Genomic DNA, 19158 nt, shown 5'->3' on the forward strand with positions numbered 1-19158 from the left:
AGTAAACTCATAGTGATTATCTGGAGTCGAAAATGCACTTTTTTCTCTATCTTCAGGGTGTAAGGGTACTTGAAAATATCCAGATGCTAAATCCATGGTACTAAACAATTCCGCATTAGCCAATTTGTCAATAGTTTCTTGAATGTTAGGCAGGGGAAAGAAATCTGTTTTTGTAATTGCATTGAGTTCACAATAGTCTATACAAAGCCTATATTGCACCTCTTCACCTGGATGTCTTCGCTTTTCAATCAATATGGCAGGGAAACTCCACGGAGACTTTCTACAATAATTCCGTCATCCAATAAGTTCTGAATTTCCTTTCTCAATATTGGTTGTCGATGATACTCTCACGAATAACATAAATTGCACTATGTTCCGTTACCTAGTCGGGCCCCGGTCTCCCCTAGTGCACTGTCTGAATCAGCAAGACCGGCAAATTGGGGTCACGATGTGGGTATTTAATCAGCGTCTCAAGCCATCGAGGATTACCGAACTCTGGGGTCATCCCCAGAGGGAGGTCACGAGCGACAGTCCGAACTTTCTAGTGCCCGGACGGCTCGTTACACTTGGACGGCTTGGCGACACTTCAGAAGGGCTTACGCACCTACCACTAGACGTACACACCCACACACCCCCTCTTGGTCAGTGTTCACTGCCTAATAAAGAAGACATACTTAAGCTACGATCTTGTTTCTCTTCCTACGCTACCCCCAAAACGTGACATGGTGGAGGCGCCCCGTTCAATCCCCGTCTATTAATCTTCATATTGATAGACACACCCTCGCCAATTGAAGCCAATTAAGTCACGGGAAAAAGATGAAGGAATAACAGAGAAGAAAGAAGAGAGGCAAAGACCAGAAGAGAGACAAAGAGAGAGAAAGAAAGAGAGATCAGGAAGACGACACAACAATGCCCACCCCAGAAGAATCAAGCGAGTTTTGAAGGACCAGCCTGCAGGTCCGCAGTTGCTTGAACTGAGTAGGGCAATATCAAGAACGGCCTGTAGGTTGCCCTAAACATTTTAGTGTACAGGATCACATATTAGTTTGTATAGTATTGGGTAAGATAAAACTAAATTTTTTGATGACTAGGTTTCGTAAAATAAGTGTATGTATAGTTAATGAAATAACAATTTTTTCTAGACCAGTGACGCCATTCCCGACCTAGGTACTTTGCTGAGGTAGCAAAATCGCGCAAGTATCAGGTGTTTTGTTTATAATAAGGTCAGATGCTAATACATGTTATGTCTGTTTATGTTATTGGAGTCGGGCTTGTTTGCTAATTAATTGTTGACTTTAGGGGCCACCTAATTACCTCGTTGCGTCCATCGACAAATTGACCTGATTAAAGAAGCGAGAAGAAGAGGAGCAAGCCTAGGAGAAACCAGCATCTTCGGATGGGTTCCGCACCGTCGGTTCTACAGCCGCGTGCACCCAGAGTCCCTTAAATGACGGGCTGAAGAAGGTTCTCCAGATGGGCTTAGAAATGATGTATAGTAGTCCAAAGCAACGTGTGCTAAAAAGAGAGCACGCAATGGACCAAAGATGTCGAAGCTAAGCGATGGATTTCCGCTTAGACAATGTAGTGCCGAGAGAAGGTACTAGAAGATGGTGCCCGATGCAGGGGACAATTTACGCTTAAATGAGAAGGCAAGAAGATGGACGCAACAACAAGGTTGAAAGGTGACCCAACGAAAGGAATAAGTGTTTTTTGGGTATGCAAACATGGCAACGTTTAAAAATCGAGAAGTAGTTAAGATATTTGTTCAATAAAGTTTTTCCACCCCTTTTCTAGAAGATAAGTAACATGTGTTAGTTTAAGAAGTAATATTTGATGATAGGTTGGTTTAAATAAAGTACTCCCCCACCTGCATTAGAAAATAAGAATAGAAAATAAGTGAGTTGATTTTGTAAACATGGACTTTTAGTGTTCGGGGCGAACACTTGTTGGAAGGGGGAGATGTCACGAATAACATAAATTGCACTATGTTCCGTTACCTAGTCGGGCCCCGGTCTCCCCTAGTGCACTGTCTGAATCAGCAAGACCGGCAAATTGGGGTCACGATGTGGGTATTTAATCAGCGTCTCAAGCCATCGAGGATTACCGAACTCTGGGGTCATCCCCAGAGGGAGGTCACGAGCGACAGTCCGAACTTTCTAGTGCCCGGACGGCTCGTTACACTTGGACGGCTTGGCGACACTTCAGAAGGGCTTACGCACCTACCACTAGACGTACACACCCACACACCCCCTCTTGGTCAGTGTTCACTGCCTAATAAAGAAGACATACTTAAGCTACGATCTTGTTTCTCTTCCTACGCTACCCCCTAAACGTGACAATACGGTACTCGGTATGGCCTCTTATTATCGGCAGTACGTTTTCAGTGATGATACGGTGTGTCACTTTTGTCGTACAAGTCAACTTTTGGTCAGGATAATGGAAAATATCTATAAATTCTACAACCAATCTTTTTAGCTTGGCATCGTCGTCGCTTTTGACGTCTTCCAGGTTCAATTGCTTTAATATTACTTGGGTACTTTCTAAATTTACTTTTCTAATAGCTTGCTCTTGTACATCAGGCTTATTCTCAATATCCACTTCAAAGGCGTCTGCTATCCTTTGTCTTCGCTGTACCAGCATATCTTTATCTGATACATTCATGAGCCTCACAGGCACCTTGTCGCCCTTTTTACAGAGACTTCTCGCAACTAGTAATCCCTGCTGAGAATCTTCACATGGCTCTATGACAACATGCTGAGTCGTAACTCTTGAAGAATCAGCTATACTAGCTAAACAAATCACCTCACTTCTTGGGGGTATAATTAAATCTTCCTCTAATAAAATTTTCCACGATTTTCCCTCATTTTCCACATAATGAGTCTCATCAAAAAATTCTCCCCGGACTTCGGAGCCTTCCATTTCGGCAGCTCGTGAATCCATTTTAAAATCACCGGAACATATAAGTTTGCCCTCAGAACATCCATGCTTTTCTGAGTTTGATTTTTCCATTGCTTCCAAACGACTACCAATCGTTTGAAGGCCCACATCCCTCGTGGTTGGTAGCAACGATGAATGATCGTTGGAGATAGCAGTGTGTGAATGCGTCTGATTCTGTACTTGTGGTCCATCTAAAGTCCCATGTAAACTCCCCAAATTCTCTTCATATAGAGGTAGTTTTTCGCCTAGGAGTACCATTTCACCTCTTCCCCAATCAATAGTTGCACCATGTTTATGCAAAAAATCGAGACCCAATATTAAATCTGTTTGAAAACTCTCAGATTCAAGTACTTTGAACTCATGTTCTACAATTCTTCTTGGCCCAATGCCTACACGCAAATACGTGCTTCCTAAAATGGGAATACTATTTCCCTGAATATCCACTAAATTAATTCCACTATTTTGTAACGGTATAAACCCCTGAGCAACTGAGGGTTTCACTAGGGATAAAACAGCTCCAGAATCTATCAGCGCCCAATATAACTTTTCAGCTATTATTACCTTAGCAACATTGCAGGGCCTGGAGATTCTTTTCCACTCGCAAATGTTTATCCCTACAGTAACACTTTCACTTATTCCCACGTTGCCTCCCTGGCAGAAGGGGCTTCGGGGCTGGGAAGCGGCTGCGTCGGAGTTTAAATTTAAAGACTCAATTTCGGCGGTGCATTCCCTAGCAAAATGTCCTGGTTGGTTACATCTAAAGCAGGTTCGTTGTTGCTGATTGCTAGTGGTTGTATTTCTGGCCCTTACAGAAGTATTTCTATTTTGGTTATTGTAAACTTGAGTTGCTCATCTAGTATCAGGACAGTCTCGTTGGTAGTGCCCTGGTTTGTTACACTTAAAGCATAAGTTATTTCTCGTTCGAACCTGACGGAGATTTCGGGAATTTGCATTTCGGCAGTAGTTGTCCGTGGGTCCTGGCTTCTTGCAAATATTACAATAATACTTTTTAGGCTGTACGTTTTGTTGGTTCAATTTAACAGCTCGACACTCTCGGCTGGTGGATGAATGAATTAGATTCTCTATACTTTCCTCTTGCTCGGCACACTATAACGCTGCTGTCAAGTTGCTTGGGTTTTTACTAAGTACCCGTTGTTTTAAGGGATGCACTAAGGCCAATACAAATTGTGTGGAGATGTCCTTTTCCAGTTTACGTCGGTCAGCGGCGTCATCCGTAGCATCTCCAGTCAACTACAGGGTTTTATTAGCAAGCAGCTTCAGACGGGTGAGATATTGACGACAGGGTTCTCCTATGCGTTGGCGGCACTCAATGAAGTTTTTAATGGCGGATCCTTTCACACAAGGGCGGCTAAACTGCGTTCGTAATTCCTGCTTAAGCTTAGCCCAATCTGCGGTAGTTTGCAGTTCTGGTTCCGAATCAATCAATTGTTTGGCTTTACCACGTAACTTTATCCTGACAATGCAAGTTTTCTGTCGGCCACTCCAATTAGCTAAAATCTCTGTTTCTTCAATAATTGACATAAAGTCTCCAATTGAGCCTTGTCCGTCGTATGTTGGTACTATATCTAAGCACATAACTGCTCCATTATTAACCACGGGGTTAGTCGGCTGCTGGTCATCTCGGTTGGCTTGTTGTTCTGCTCCTCTACCTCTTCTCTCCATGTTTAGGGATAGCTTTTGGATTTTTTTTTTATCTTTTAATCCAAGTATAACTTGCCCCTTCTACCCTTTGTTTCCTCTAGGATAGTTTTAACAACCCCACACCTGACACCAAATGTAATGACCCAAAAATGCCTTAGCTAAAAAGCTTATTTTTGGGGTTCGAGGGGCAAGCGCTATACCCTAAATGACACAACCACCAATCTTTGATCAAACATTTATTCAGAATCGAAAAACATAGATAATTACTCAGCTAGGTACGGTTCGGTACCAAAGACTTAGGTCTAGTTAGCAATTCTGGCTTTAACGTACCTTCTGAACATGTTGAGTTGAGTTGAAGCGCCAGGCCAAGCGGTTACGTGGTTTCTTTACGAGAATTTTGGAGGGTTTTCCAAACACCTTAGTTTCACAAATCTTGAACACTGAAGAATTTTGGTAGAACTTATCTTGCACTACTGAACATGACTAGAACTTGACCCCATTAGGTCTTTTTTGGATTTTAACCGAATTTTCACACTTGTCTTCGACTTGACGTTTCAGTTTTGACTGCCCGTTTCTGACTGACTGTTTGCCAAAATGGTGGGAATATTTATACTACGAAATTTACATCTTTCTGTGGCAGGAATCCGTCAGGTCAAAAGGTGGAATTTGAAAAACATGTCGCCGAGTGCAATAAATAATAATAATTTTTTCCTGCAGCTGCAGGCAATAAATCATTTTTGCTTGGGGTCAAAAAGGTGAGAATTTGTGGCGACAGTATGACTTAGAAAAATTCCTTTCCTTATAAACACCTACTAATAGAAATATGTCCCCGCTTCTGGATTAACAACGCTGGCCAATTAAATCTCTTAGAGGTTTGGCTTAGGATTTAAAGTCAGATTTTTCTATCAAACTAGTCTTTCATTTAAGTGTTGTGTCTAGTAGTGTTCAGATGTGCCTCAAACTAATTCCGTAAGTTCTAATTTAATTTTGATTACAATTTTGACTTTGAAAAATAAACAAAAAGAAAATTGCTAATATTTTCCCGGGGCATCACAGTAGTTAATTTTCAAAAACGGAAAACTTTGTTTTTAAAAAATTATTCCTCGGTATTTATTGAAGCTTTGATTGACAATAAATTGCTATCTTTACTGTTTGTCGAGTTTAGAGCAACTTCATCGATACTTAACATTAAATTTTCACATTTACTAGGATTCTGATGTGTAGAAAAATTTTTATTTTGTCCAAAATTGTAAAACTTGTTGCTACCTCGATTAAAATTTTTACATTTTGGTGAACAATTATTTCTGGTATTACTGTTTCTTATACCTCGATTTTGATCAAACCTAGAATAATTTTGCTTTTCTCGTGACACATTTCGATAGTAGAAATCATTTTTAGCGGGTAATGGCCAAGTGTGCACGGTAAGGAACAAACCGGTTTCGGCCCTTTAGGCCATCATCAGCACTCTAATTCGTCAGATTGAGGCCGATCCACCGGAGATCACCACGCAACCAGGATGGATAGGACTCAATACGTTCACAACACTCCAAACGCAAACACCCAACACAGTTTGACTCAATCCAAGATTGCACAATACAGATACGTCACAATATGTTTGTTAAAATTAGATTAAAATGTTAAAACTTTTAAAAAAAAATTGTTAATAAAATGGGTTAAAACGGTCCCCGAGGGAGACGGTTTTAAAAATTTTAAAATAAAAGACGTTCGTCCCTTGGTCAAAAATTTTTAATTTTTAATTTTAATTTTGACTTTTAACGTTTTATCATTTAGTTTTTAATGTTTTAATTTCTAATTTATTCCGAAAACCGTTTTCACCCATTTTATTAACAAACATTTTTAGAAGTTTTAACATTTTAATCTAATTTTAACAAACATACTGTGACGTATCTGTATTGTGCAATCTTGGATTGAGTCAAACTGTGTTGGGTGTTTCGTTTGGAGTGTTATGGATGTATCCTGTCCTTCGACCCTGGACATGTGTCTGGTGGCTGGTTGCGTGGTGATCTCCGGTGGATCGGCCTCAATCTGACGAATTAGAGTGCTGATGATGGCCTGAAGGGCCGAAACCGGTTCACTAAAGATTATTAAAAATTTGCACGTAGCATACGTTCTTCACTAAACTACCCTTTGAAATAATTTTTGTTTAACTTGCTCCTTTTGTAATTATTATTTCTACCATAATTGTTGGACTGAAATTCACCATTTTTAGAATACTTGTTTGGCCAAGTACGATTAGCACCGAATTTGTCAAATTTGTTTTTCAACCGATCATTCATATCACATTTTAACAGTGTTTTTCATCTACCTGAAACAACTCTATCAAACGGCGTTCTGAAATACGGCAAATTCTACCAAATGTCACTCTGACACAAGGCCGGCGCCTCCACCAAATGTCACGTTTAAATTGTAAAGACCTTTTGGTCCAACAAGTCGCCTGCATCACAACAGTAGCGGGGATTTGTCATCGCTAAAAATAGCGATGATGCACTATGTGCATTCTGACTGTAACTTTGCCTTGCGCATTTTATTATTTTGCCATCTCCGAATCTCTGATTTAATTTAATGAATTTATACTTTTAAATAATAAGTCCATCTTTTAAATTAATGGATTTTCCATTCGTGACAATATTCAGAAAACAAAATATTGTAAACTTTTTAGTGTTTTTAACCTACCTCGCAAGACAATAATCTTTTATGTGAAGTGACGGAGAATGGTAGAAATCTTTTACTTATTTGAATAATGTTATATCATATTCTTGCTACTTTTCTATTACTCTATTTTTAAATCTCATTATTTATTGTAGGCATTGATAAAATACTGTACATAGACCAATCATTATTCGAAGATAACAATAAGTTATCTTTATATTGTCCATCCAATAGTAGCATGGAAGGAACAAGTCAGAAAACGACGGATCTATGGTATCAACAAAAAGATTCGAATGGGGGGATAGCGAAACCAAGTTATTGTTGGATTTATATCACGAATACTTACCTCAAGTTAGACCTCTAAAAAAATTTAGAAACAAAGAACTATGTGGCAGAATATTAGTGATGAAATAAAATTACACATGAAAATGGTAAGAACTCCTGGTCAGTGTGAGACCAGGTACAGAACAATCATAAAAAGAAAGGTGAATGCTATTGGAAATAACAGAACTTCAGGAGGAGTTAGAGTTGAAGTCCCTTTTGCTACTGGAATAGAAAAAAATCAGTGAATTGATGATAGCATCCAACCAGAGATTTTAATCAGTGCTAATAAAGAAGAATTATTAAAAAATATCTCTAGTAATCCCACAATAAAAATTAATAAAAGATAATCTTCCACAAATGAAAAAGAAATGATTAAATTCTCGAAGGAGCTACATGATAAGAAGGAACAAAATAAAGAAAGAAGACATCAAGAGAAGTTACAGCTTATTAAAGAACTTTTTGGGTCTGAGAAAAACTAAGAAAAAGTACTAATGTGACTTTCCAAAAGACATTTGAATGTATTACATGTTTTTTTTTACATTTCTAGTCCTGCATTTTTTTAAGGCTGTAGTATGGAGAGAGAATATTTTTTTATCTTTGGTTTTATAGTTTTTACGTTTTGAGTTTATAAAATTTTATTTTTGATATATTTTTAATACTCACCTGTTTTATAATAAAAATTTAAATAATCGTTATATTTGGTTTTAAAAGGAATAACAAATGAAACTCAATAAATATAATTCTTAACATCTATATATTCATTGAAATGCAAACTAATTATTCCCTATTTGATAGTAACACAGCAATATTATCCCTTTTAATCATTCTCTGCTCTCTATTGCCATGAACTTCAGGTGCATAATTGTCTTGTCCTATATCCTCAGGACATGGCTCCTCTTGAAATAGATCACTATTGTCTATACATAGTTGCCTGTTGTGTAAGACACAACAGGCAACTATAAATGAAGCCAATTTCAATCTTTTGACAGAGTGTGTTTTGATTCCAGTTTCATCAACTGTTGAGACCGCCCTTTCAAAATACCGAATGTGTTTTCAATTCTCACTCTCGTAGCTGAGATTTTGTAATTATAGATTTTCTGACTTTGGGTTAAGTTTCCATAGTCCCTATAAGGAGTCAGAAGATTTTCCGATAATGGATAGGCACTATCCCCCAAAACATGGAATTGAGGACCTAAACTATTCACTTTGGCAGAAATAAATGACAGTCTAAAAATCCTCGCATCATGATTTCTATTCATCAGGGGCTCTTTAGCATGAATTAAGGGAAAAGAAAAATATTCTCTCACACTATAAAAGGGGTTATTCAATAAGGCATCTTTGACTGTTCTTAGAAACACTCGTTCTTTGAGAGATCTCAAATCAGACGGTACATGATTCCAAATCTTGAGAAGACTACAATGCACATTCCTTTGCACAAACGAGTACTTGGTCCTATCCAACAGAAAGTCGTCCCCATGTCTAGTATCATATCCATGTACTTTAACGTTAGATTGAAATAATGTTTTGTTTTGAAGAATGAATTTTATTGATTCATAGACATAGAGACCGACCACAGTGAACAATTTCATATCTTTAAAAACTGATCTACAACTCTCCCTAAACCTCAGTCCACAAATAGCTCTGACACATCTTTTTTGCAGTACTTACACCCTCAAAACATCAGACGAACTACCCCAAAAAATAATTCCATACCTGAACCTGGAGACAACATATGCATGGTATGCATTCAGAGCACACAACTGACCAACCTCGCCTGCAATAACCCTAAGAGCATAGCAATACTTGGAGAGATCACTCACCAATCCATCGACCTGAGTCTTCCAATCTAGACGATGATCAATAGTCACGCCCAAGAAGGATACTGATTTTGATGTATCTATTTTAACGTTATTTATTATGTATGAGCTTTCCTCCTTTATGCTTGATCTAAATTGTATTAGCTGAGTTTTTTCGATATTCATTAACAAATTGTTTCGCGTAAACCAGTCTTGCAGAATATTTACAGAGTCCGTGAGGTGTTCCTGTACATCGTTTTCCTCAGAGATGACAATAGAGGTATCGTCAGCATACATTACCAATTGATCCTTTACCAGCGATGGCAGTTCATTGATATAGAGGATGTAGAGCAGTGGGCCAATGATAGACCCCTGTGGCACTCCTTTAGTAGTTAAGCAATAATTTGATTTAATTATTTCCCCGCGTTCATTGGTGTCCACTACACATTGGACTCTTCCAGTTAAATATGTCGATATAAGCTTCTTTGCCACTCCTCTTATACCATATCGATCCAGTTTTTCCAAAAGTATTGAGTGATCTACGCTGTCAAAAGCCCTTGACAGGTCCACCAAAACAGCTACTGTATTTTTCTTCTGATTGATTGAATCCAGTGTCTTTTTCAATGTTTCATAGGTGGCTTTTACTGTTGATCGACCCCTTCGAAAGCCATACTGACTGTCTGACATAATACCCCTTCCATCCAGATACCTAATAAACCTTTCATAGATCATTTTTTCAAAGATCTTGCTTAAATTTGAAAGTAAAGAAATTGGTCTATAGTTCTTGAGATTATCAATATCACCTTTCTTTTTATATATTGGCTTTATATGTGCAATTTTCAATTTACTTGGGAAGGTACCTGTTTGAAAACAGATATTTATTATATGTGTTAAAGGCTCTGCTATTATGTCTGCCACCTTTTTTAACAGTGATACCGGAAGTTCATCTTCTCCCACTGATTTTTTGTTTTTAAGACTATTAATGCATTTAATCACTTCCGGCTCTGTTACTGCCTCTAAAAATATAGATGTCTCACTATATTTCAGATGTGCGTAATCTGGTTCCAGCTGCTTTCTTGTGTCTGGACATGACTCAATGAAGTAATTGTTAATGCTGTCCAGTAAATCATTTTCATTGTTGTACCTGTTTTTAAAGTTGTCAAATATGCTACCTTTTTCTTGTTTTTCCTTCACTATATTATTAATTATTGACCATGTTGCTTTTCCTTTGTTATCTGCTTCGATTATAAAATTAGTGCTAGATAATAGTTTTGCCTGTTTTATTATTTTTTTGAGTATATTGCCAATAAGTTCTATAATACTTTTCACTTACCATATTATTTAGCATTCCACTGTAGAGATCCCTCTTAGTTGCACAAGACTTTCTTATCCCAGGAGTGATCCAAGGTTTAGTTTTATTGTTCTCTGGTTTTGGTCTACGTTTAGTAATTACCCTATTCAAGATATTTTGTAGTTTCCCTAAAAAAGTATCATACGCCACATTTGCCTCACTCATACCCATGAGATCCATCCAACACTCATTCAACAGCTCAATGCGGTATTGTTCTACTTTCACCCTAGAGAAGATTCTTTTTGGAACAGGTTTTATTTGCATTGTACTCTCTGCACTTTCCTGAAATTTCAAATATTGACCATGACGATCCGAGAGCGCAGTCACTACTGCAGAGCCATCTGTGTATTCAAAATTTATAAAAAATCCATCTATAAGAGAAGTATTTTTGGTAACCCTAGTGGGTTCAAACACCGTCTGATTCAAGTCAAATGTCAAAATTAAATCTAGAAATCTACTTTTGTTAGTATTGGTTCCCATTAAATTCACATTGAAATCCCCGCACAGAACGGTTTTGTAAAACTTATATTTTGTCTTTACTTGTGAAAGAATATCTTCAAGAGCCCTGAGAAATACATCAAAATCACCAAGGTTGGTACGATAGACACACAAAATAATAATTTTTCTGCCCTTACTTTTCACACATGCACATTCTAACTGATATTCAACAGACAACAGTTCAATTTCTTGGACAGAGTCAAATTTCAGGTTATCATTCACAAATATACATGATCCGCCATGCTGCCTTTCCTTCCTTGTGAAGAACGATTTTAGCTGATACCCCCCTGAATCTTGATGAACTTGATTTCCTCCTCGGTCATCCAATGTTCGGTGAGACATATCACGTCTGGTCTATCTTTTTGACTGTCGATGTATACTTCCAGCTCTCCCACCTTGTTTCTTAAACATTGAATGTTTTGATGAAACAGGATCAACAGATCTTCCTCCTTTCCAACCATATCATTTCCATAAGCTATGGAAAGTTTGTCCGGCGCGTCTAGTTTTTTATCTTTAAGATTTGAGGTTTGCCCTTAACATATTTTATCTTAAGGTCCTTTTCTCCCTTCTCCATCCTATGCACTCATATTCAATAAATGCATAAAAAATAACATAATACCAGAGACTTGGAAAACGGGAATAATAATCCCCATTCCAAAAACGGGACTAAACAACACACAAGTACAAAACTTTAGAACCATTACACTACTTCCTGTACTGAGCAAAATGTTTAAAAATATTATAAAGAATAGACTACATTGACTTCATTGGACAACACATACCGCCATACTAATTGGGTTTTAAACCTAAGCACTCAACTGTTCACCCCTTGTTGATACTAACTAGCAACATTCAAACTACGCATCTTGAAAACAAGAAATCAGCATGTCTCTTTATGGACATCAATAAAGCATTTGACAGCGTTTGGCACAAAGGACTACTATGCAAACTACACAAACTGAACACACCTAAATACTTAATCCACATTATTAGCAACTTACTGGAAAACAGGCAACTAGAAATACGTATAGACAACACCCTTTCCTTTCCTTTTATTCCTGAACAAGGACTACCACAAGGGTCGCCTTTATCACCCGTCCTCTACAATATCTACTGCCATGACATATACAACCACAATCTACTTGACAAAAACTACATAAGCAAACATGACTACATTCTACAATATGACTGACGGTACTGCACTCATAGTTCATGCGAAAACTACGGCAAAAGCTGTAGAGGAGCTTCAGACATTAACAGACAACACGACGGCATGGTTCTACAAATGGAGATTAACACCAAACTCCACGAAAAACAACTACTCTTACCAAATCACAAAATAAAAGAAACTCCCCCACAGTAACAACAGACGGTAACGTAACTACACCAAGACCAGAAATAAAATACTTAGGGATAACGCTTGATCAAGAACTAAAATTTACAAAACATGCACAAATCGTGGGAACTGAAATTATTAAACGAACTAAACATTTCAGAGCTCTTACGTACAAGAACAGAAGTATAAGCACAAAAACTGCAACTAAAATATACAAATTTATTTGCCGACCTCTACTCGACTACGGACACGTACTAAGAGTTATTGCTACCACCAAAACAAAAAAAAAAACACATACAAACTACAGAACAAATTGCACTTAGACTAATAACCAAGATTAGACACCCTCGAAAACCGCTACATAATCCATCTAACGAATTACTCTACAAACGGACACAAATGACAAAAATAACAGAACGATTAACGAAACTAGAGGCAAAATGGAAAGGTAACCCCCACAACTGGACAATAATAAATCCTCTCTCCCTCATAAGACCAACTAGACAATCTCGCTACGCCTTTCCCCAATATACTATGTTGGAGCATTTTACCTAAAAAACGGACTAACTGTTAATTTTAACTTTTTTTGTAAAACATTTTTTTTTTAACATGTAATTATTTATGTAAATACATACCAGCTTTATTTCTGTTACATTGGAATAAAGACCATTGTAGGTCGATAGCCGTTTTCCTCGGAAATAAATATTGTTTATACAGGGTGATTCCAAAGTTGGTGCTTTCTTTTCACCTGCGAATAGGGCTTCAAAAAATAAGGTTTTTTTTCTTTGACGCTTTTTCGAAATATGAACAATAACGAAGATACACTTAAATTTAATTTAAACTAAACTCAACAGCTAACAGCAGGGCAAAAATTCTGCGGAATTGATGATTTCCCAACACCTCATCATCATTTGTTTGATCAGTATTATGATTTTCTTCTTTTTTATTTTGAAAGCCATACATATTTAAGTTAAACTGTTGAAACATTTCCGGCGTTGGTTTAAAGACTTTTGTCCAAAAAATTTATGAAGTTTGTAAAATTTGATTGCCATACCAATCAGCCCAGTTGATTTCGATCAAAGTATTGTTGTCAGTTATACATACTTATTTTTTCAGTATCAATAAAAACATTGATGAATGGTAGAAATGCAAATTGTACCCGCAAAGTTTGAGACAAGCAAACAGAAGGACTATAAACTTGTAAATCTTTAAAGTGATTGAGATTTGTGGGAAATCTATCTATTGTACCTTTCAGTAGACAATGAACATATTTTTTCAATCTGTCCTTTATATTGATGAGATCCTGGGTGGATATTTTATTTTCATTTAAGGCTAGATTAAATTTAATACCCACTTCAATGTTGTTTGTATCAATAAGAGCTAAATTATTGGTTATATTGTTGAAAACATCATTAAAATTAAGAAATACCGGCTTAAAAATCTTTGCAGCCAGAAACATTATTATTGTTTGGACATCTTCAATTGATTTACCAATTTCTAAAAAATCTTTTTGAAATATCAAATTTAATGTATTCATTTCATACAATATGGGCTTTAAGAAGACCAAATATAGGTAATTTTGGGAATCCTGTAACATGCTATTTAAAGTCCTAGCCGTGTAAGATTTTTCTTTGTCTACAACTAATTCAAAGTAGGCTTTTAACTCTGTATACTCCTCTAAAATAATTCTAGTGACATTATATCTGCACAGCCATCTAGTTCTCCTTAATTTTAAAAATTTGTGATATACATATCGCTCAAACTTCAAAATATTTTAAATTAAAATTTCTTCGAAAAAATCTAGGGGTTTCTTACAATTTGCCAGCAATTTAGTTACTTAACACCAGACATCATTGATGCTAGACAAGTATTTAATTACTTACATTTTTCCAGCAAGAAATTTTTTTATTTTTTCTTAAGTGGTATTGGTTGGATTAGGCCAGAAAAAAGCAGACGTTTATTGTCTACCACGAGTCTGTAGACAATAAACGTCTGCTTTTTTCTGGCCTAATCTAACCAATACCACTTAAGAAAAAATACCTTACAGAGGCTACTACCAACCAACTACACAAAAAAATAAATTTTTTATGTGCGAATAAAAACAGTTAGTTAACTGTTTACTGTTTAACTGTTTTTATTCAAACTAAACTATAACTCCAATATATTAACATTTACAGACAAGTGAAAATCATTGCAGTTTACAGTGTTCTTTAAACTGCATTGCTGAACCTCAAGCTAATATGTCATGAATATATGTAGCCTTATCTAAAAGCATGTTAATTAATAGTAGTAATATTTTTGAATAAAGTGTAGTTTGTGGTGAGGTTAAATATTAGTTCTAGAAACCACTTATATGAGACATCTACCGATCAAGTACTATGATTGTAATGAAAACATCTTTGCTGCTGCAATGTTTTTTTTTTTAACAATAGATTCAATACTTGATAAATATAAATTTTTAGATATTTTGTTCCTATAAATACCATCTCAGAAGAATGTAATGTCTCCATTCTTTTAAGATGGACTACTTTAATGAAAAGAGGGAATCAAATAGTAACACCAAACCACGGACAACGCCTGTAATCCCTTGGGTATTAAGTGCATATTGTGCACCCGAGCATCCACTGTGGCGTCACCCGGCGTATCTCATTAAGAAAAGAAGTTCCGCTGATAGGCCATCTTGGATCTGTCAAATGCCAACATTGCCAACTTGTCACTTGGCTTTTGTTTTTGTTTTGTTGTGTCAAAAAAAGTAACATGCAGCTAAAATAATTATATTTTTATTACAATAGTCTAATAATTGGTTAAGATTATACACTAAATTCAAGTAAATGTATATTTTTCAATGGTCATAATTCACACAACGCCTGCTAGCCCAGGTAAGATTACAATGACAATTTCATACCTAACCTAAATAATCTCTGCTGATGCATCACTTGTATACATTACTAACAATTTTTCTAGTCTGACAATTTTTTAAGGGTGGTTCAACTAACAAATTGGGCCTATTTCACAGATCTGTATCCTGTATATGCTGAATACTTTACTACTTTTCCTTGTGGATGAGAAAATACAACTTTTATGAAGAAATTGACCTAAGGGAAGAACAAATTACCCACTAAGAAGATTGCAACTTATCAATCAAGTTGAAGAGTGAAATTGTGAGCAATGGGTTCAACTACTTACATTAGAACAGTGTTCACTTAAAAACTGAACTGAACTGAATTCACTTAAAAACCAAAATTTTTTATGGCTAATACTAAAATTAAATCTTTTTGCCTTTTTGCACCTGCAGTATGGTTAACCTGGCATTGACAGATGAATATTATCACAAAAGTGATAGTTTTTAGGTAAATTGTTTTATTAACTTTTTTGTTTTTGTTTTGGGTTCCAGCTTAAAGAAAAAGGATTGCAGCTACAAGCTACAACTTTTTATTTAATATTAACTATTTATGTACCGGCACTTGTCAGTCTATATGTCGTGTAATAACCTCCATAAACTTATCATTTATAATCGGGGGTAATTGCACGAGTTCATAAAAATTACCGATAATTTTGCATGAAAACTTGTTATCTCATAACTGCATGAGTTTATTTTCTTATTTTTTTGGCGAAAGAGCACGACACCAAAGGTGGAGGGCAACAATTCTTAACATATTTCATGCAACATACTCCATAGTGATATTCAATTGTTTTTAAATGTTATGTCAAAAACAATTTTTAAAATTATAGGTCCCACAACTTTTACTTAAAAAAATCGAAAAAAATTAAAATCAGCTGTTCAAAATGAACTCTACGGACAATAACCAAGACAGTTTATTATCTTTTTACATTTTTTTAAAAAATGCCATCAATAATTTTTGGGGATGTTAATCTGATTTATTGGAAAATTATTGGTTTCAAATTATCAATATGGTCCGTCCACTGTGTGTGTTCGTCCAAGTTGTTGTTTTTAGCTGTATCATTCAATCCAATCATAGTTTCATAATGTTGTCAGTGCTAATTAACAATCCTTTTTATCGCAATATTTATCAGTAATATTTTGTCAATTTACCGTTTTTCGAACGTCTCACTTTGTTTGCTCGATCGTGCCTCGGATCGACAATAAAAAATACCTTTAAGGAATGTCACCTTCCCGAAGGTTCTGACCGGATCTATCGTGGTCGGTTCGCGTCTTCGATCACACCATTATTCGCTTGGTTTACCGCATATTCGTTATAACGCCGTGAGTGACTGATATTAATCCACATCACCACGTAATCATCAGCATCAGGGAGGCCTCCACGAATTGGACCAGATTTAACCAAAGGTAAGAGTTTTCTTAAAGGTCGCGCGATACGATACGTCCACTAATCTCTCTCACGAGCCGAGAAAACAAAGTTAACTAACTAATAAGCCAAAGCACAACACAATATTTACAGGACAATTGTGGTACAAGTTGCATGGAACAATACTTAGAATTGTTTGTTTCTAGATTCCAAATCATACAATAATAAAGAAGTGTTGCCATTTAAAAGATCAAAAATATTTTAAATACACAGTTTTTGGGCCGTGTATAATTCCAATTCATATAACACAAGCAGCGGTTAATAAAAATAAAAACATAGGGGTCCGTCTTTTTAATTTTATTGAGCTTAGGCAGTATGCTTGTTACAAAAGCACTGTATGTAGTGTTATCTAAATGCATGTTTGAAGGAACAGTAATAATCTAATTCATATAAGTGTCAATTTTTCAGATCAAATGATGGCTATGAAATTACTTATATGATACAACATTTGCTTATCTACTACCATGATTGTAAAGCAAACATACAGGATGTTACAAATTTGATGCATTAGCATTGCTATCTCAGAAAGTATAGTTGATCGAGGTTTAGTTAAATAGTTAAAGTTGCGCATTTTATTGCTAAATAATTTGGTAAAAAAAAATAAAAAAACTATTCATTACATCCGGAGATATCCAACAAAAGCAATTAACCAAATTTCTATTTTATTTTTTTACCACTTTAATCAATGGCACCTTCTGGAGGCACTTTTTATGCTCTTCAAGAAAATAGTGTTACGGTTTGGGCCTACTATGCTCGATACTTCTTAACAAGCGCTCGCTTCGGGATGAAACCGATGCGCCGTAATATCTGGCCGGGCGCGTATTAAAGTAGGCCACAGTTAGGAAGCGTCACCTGGAAGATTCTTTAATGTTCAAGGCAACCCGCGAAGCGTTTCGCGGTCATTCTAGAACGTGGTTTGCGAATATAAAAGACGCGGTGTTGTCGCGTTCTCCGTTGCCTCCAGCCCGATGATCACCCATCGATGCCGTTTCTAATGGCACTGGCGTGTCCAGCAAGCTTGCGGACACAAACGGGGCTACATTGTCCATGTAGATTGCAGATGGGTTCGCTGCAGTGGTTGGGGAACTGGTGTTAAAAACAGGAGGAAAATCTAGGTCGTTGTAACGATCCATGGTTAAAAAAAAATTAAAGTTTTCAAACCAGAAAACAAAAAAAAGTAAAGAAAAGGGAAATTTCAGAATAAGGCGACTTTTGAAAGTATCAAACCCAGTTTAGAGGGTGAACTCTCGGTCTGTTGATCATCATAAAAGTCCCTTTACGGCGTAACTGTATTTATTTTGACTTTAAGTTTGACTTTAGGACAAAAATACAAGTTACTTGAGAAAGTTAGCAGCGTCTACCGACTTCCCTGTCTTTAAGGCACGATTCTACTTTACTTTTGTCTTTTTAAATAAAACTTTGGGATGCCAGACTGTTTTTCTTGGTAAAACAGCCAAACCTTAGTTTTTACAACACACTATAAATCTAAATGATTTATTTTCTGGCTAAAGGCCTGACGACATGAGTTGATTTCAGTTTAGAATGCACACAAACACTTTAGCGGACTAATTTTCCTTGGTTTGGGAAAAAGGGATGAAGGGATTATTTTGCACGCCCGACACTAAACCCAAACGCGCACAAACCCGACACTTTTCCTGAAAATAAACCTGAAAAAATAATGTCTGTCAACGCTGAAATGTGCCAATGAAATGCACCTCAATAAGAGAAAACTGAAAAACCAAAATCACAAAACCAACAGGGAAAAACAAACAATTCACAACCCCAAAAAATTTGGAGTTCCGGACCGTCAGAAAATTTTATGTCCCTAAGTTGGAAAAATTGTCTAAGTCCCTGATCTGAAAAATTTTCTAAGTCCCTGCTTGAGAAAACTTTCTAAGTCCCTAATGTAAAAATCCATTCATTAATAACAAAGTTATGACAAATTAAAATTCAAAAATCCTCTAAGCTAACGGTCACAAAAGAACACCCTGCATCAACTGTTGCCATAGAAATGGTGTTATTATTTACTTGTTTATTATTAATTATTAATTATTAATTGATTAATTTCTAAAAAAAAAAAAAAAATTTATAAAAAAAAAAAATTTATAAAAAAAAAAAAATAAAAGTTGTAACACCACCCCTTACATCCGACAACACCGCCACTGTGCCTGATGCGCCACCTACCTCCAGACCAACACCAGAGTCTAGCCATTTCCGTTTTCCGCCAGTCTACGTCCTACTTACACTAAGACAAGG

At 36.3% G+C, this 19158-nt stretch overlaps 1 long non-coding RNA gene across 1 annotated transcript in view; it reads left to right on the forward strand.

Annotated features, from left to right (window-relative positions):
- Positions 1-354: 354 nt before the first annotated feature.
- Positions 355-19158, forward strand: part of LOC145736622 (uncharacterized) — a 30950-nt gene continuing 12146 nt past the window's right edge. The window contains exon 1 of the long non-coding RNA XR_014180056.1: positions 355-2132. This is a non-coding gene — a long non-coding RNA (uncharacterized LOC145736622). The remainder of the gene's footprint in view (positions 2133-19158) is intronic.

Source organism: Ips typographus, linkage group LG12 (genome assembly GCF_016097725.1).
Source record: "Ips typographus isolate SLU linkage group LG12, UJ_Ityp_2.0, whole genome shotgun sequence".
Classification (NCBI taxonomy): Eukaryota; Metazoa; Arthropoda; class Insecta; order Coleoptera; family Curculionidae; genus Ips; species Ips typographus.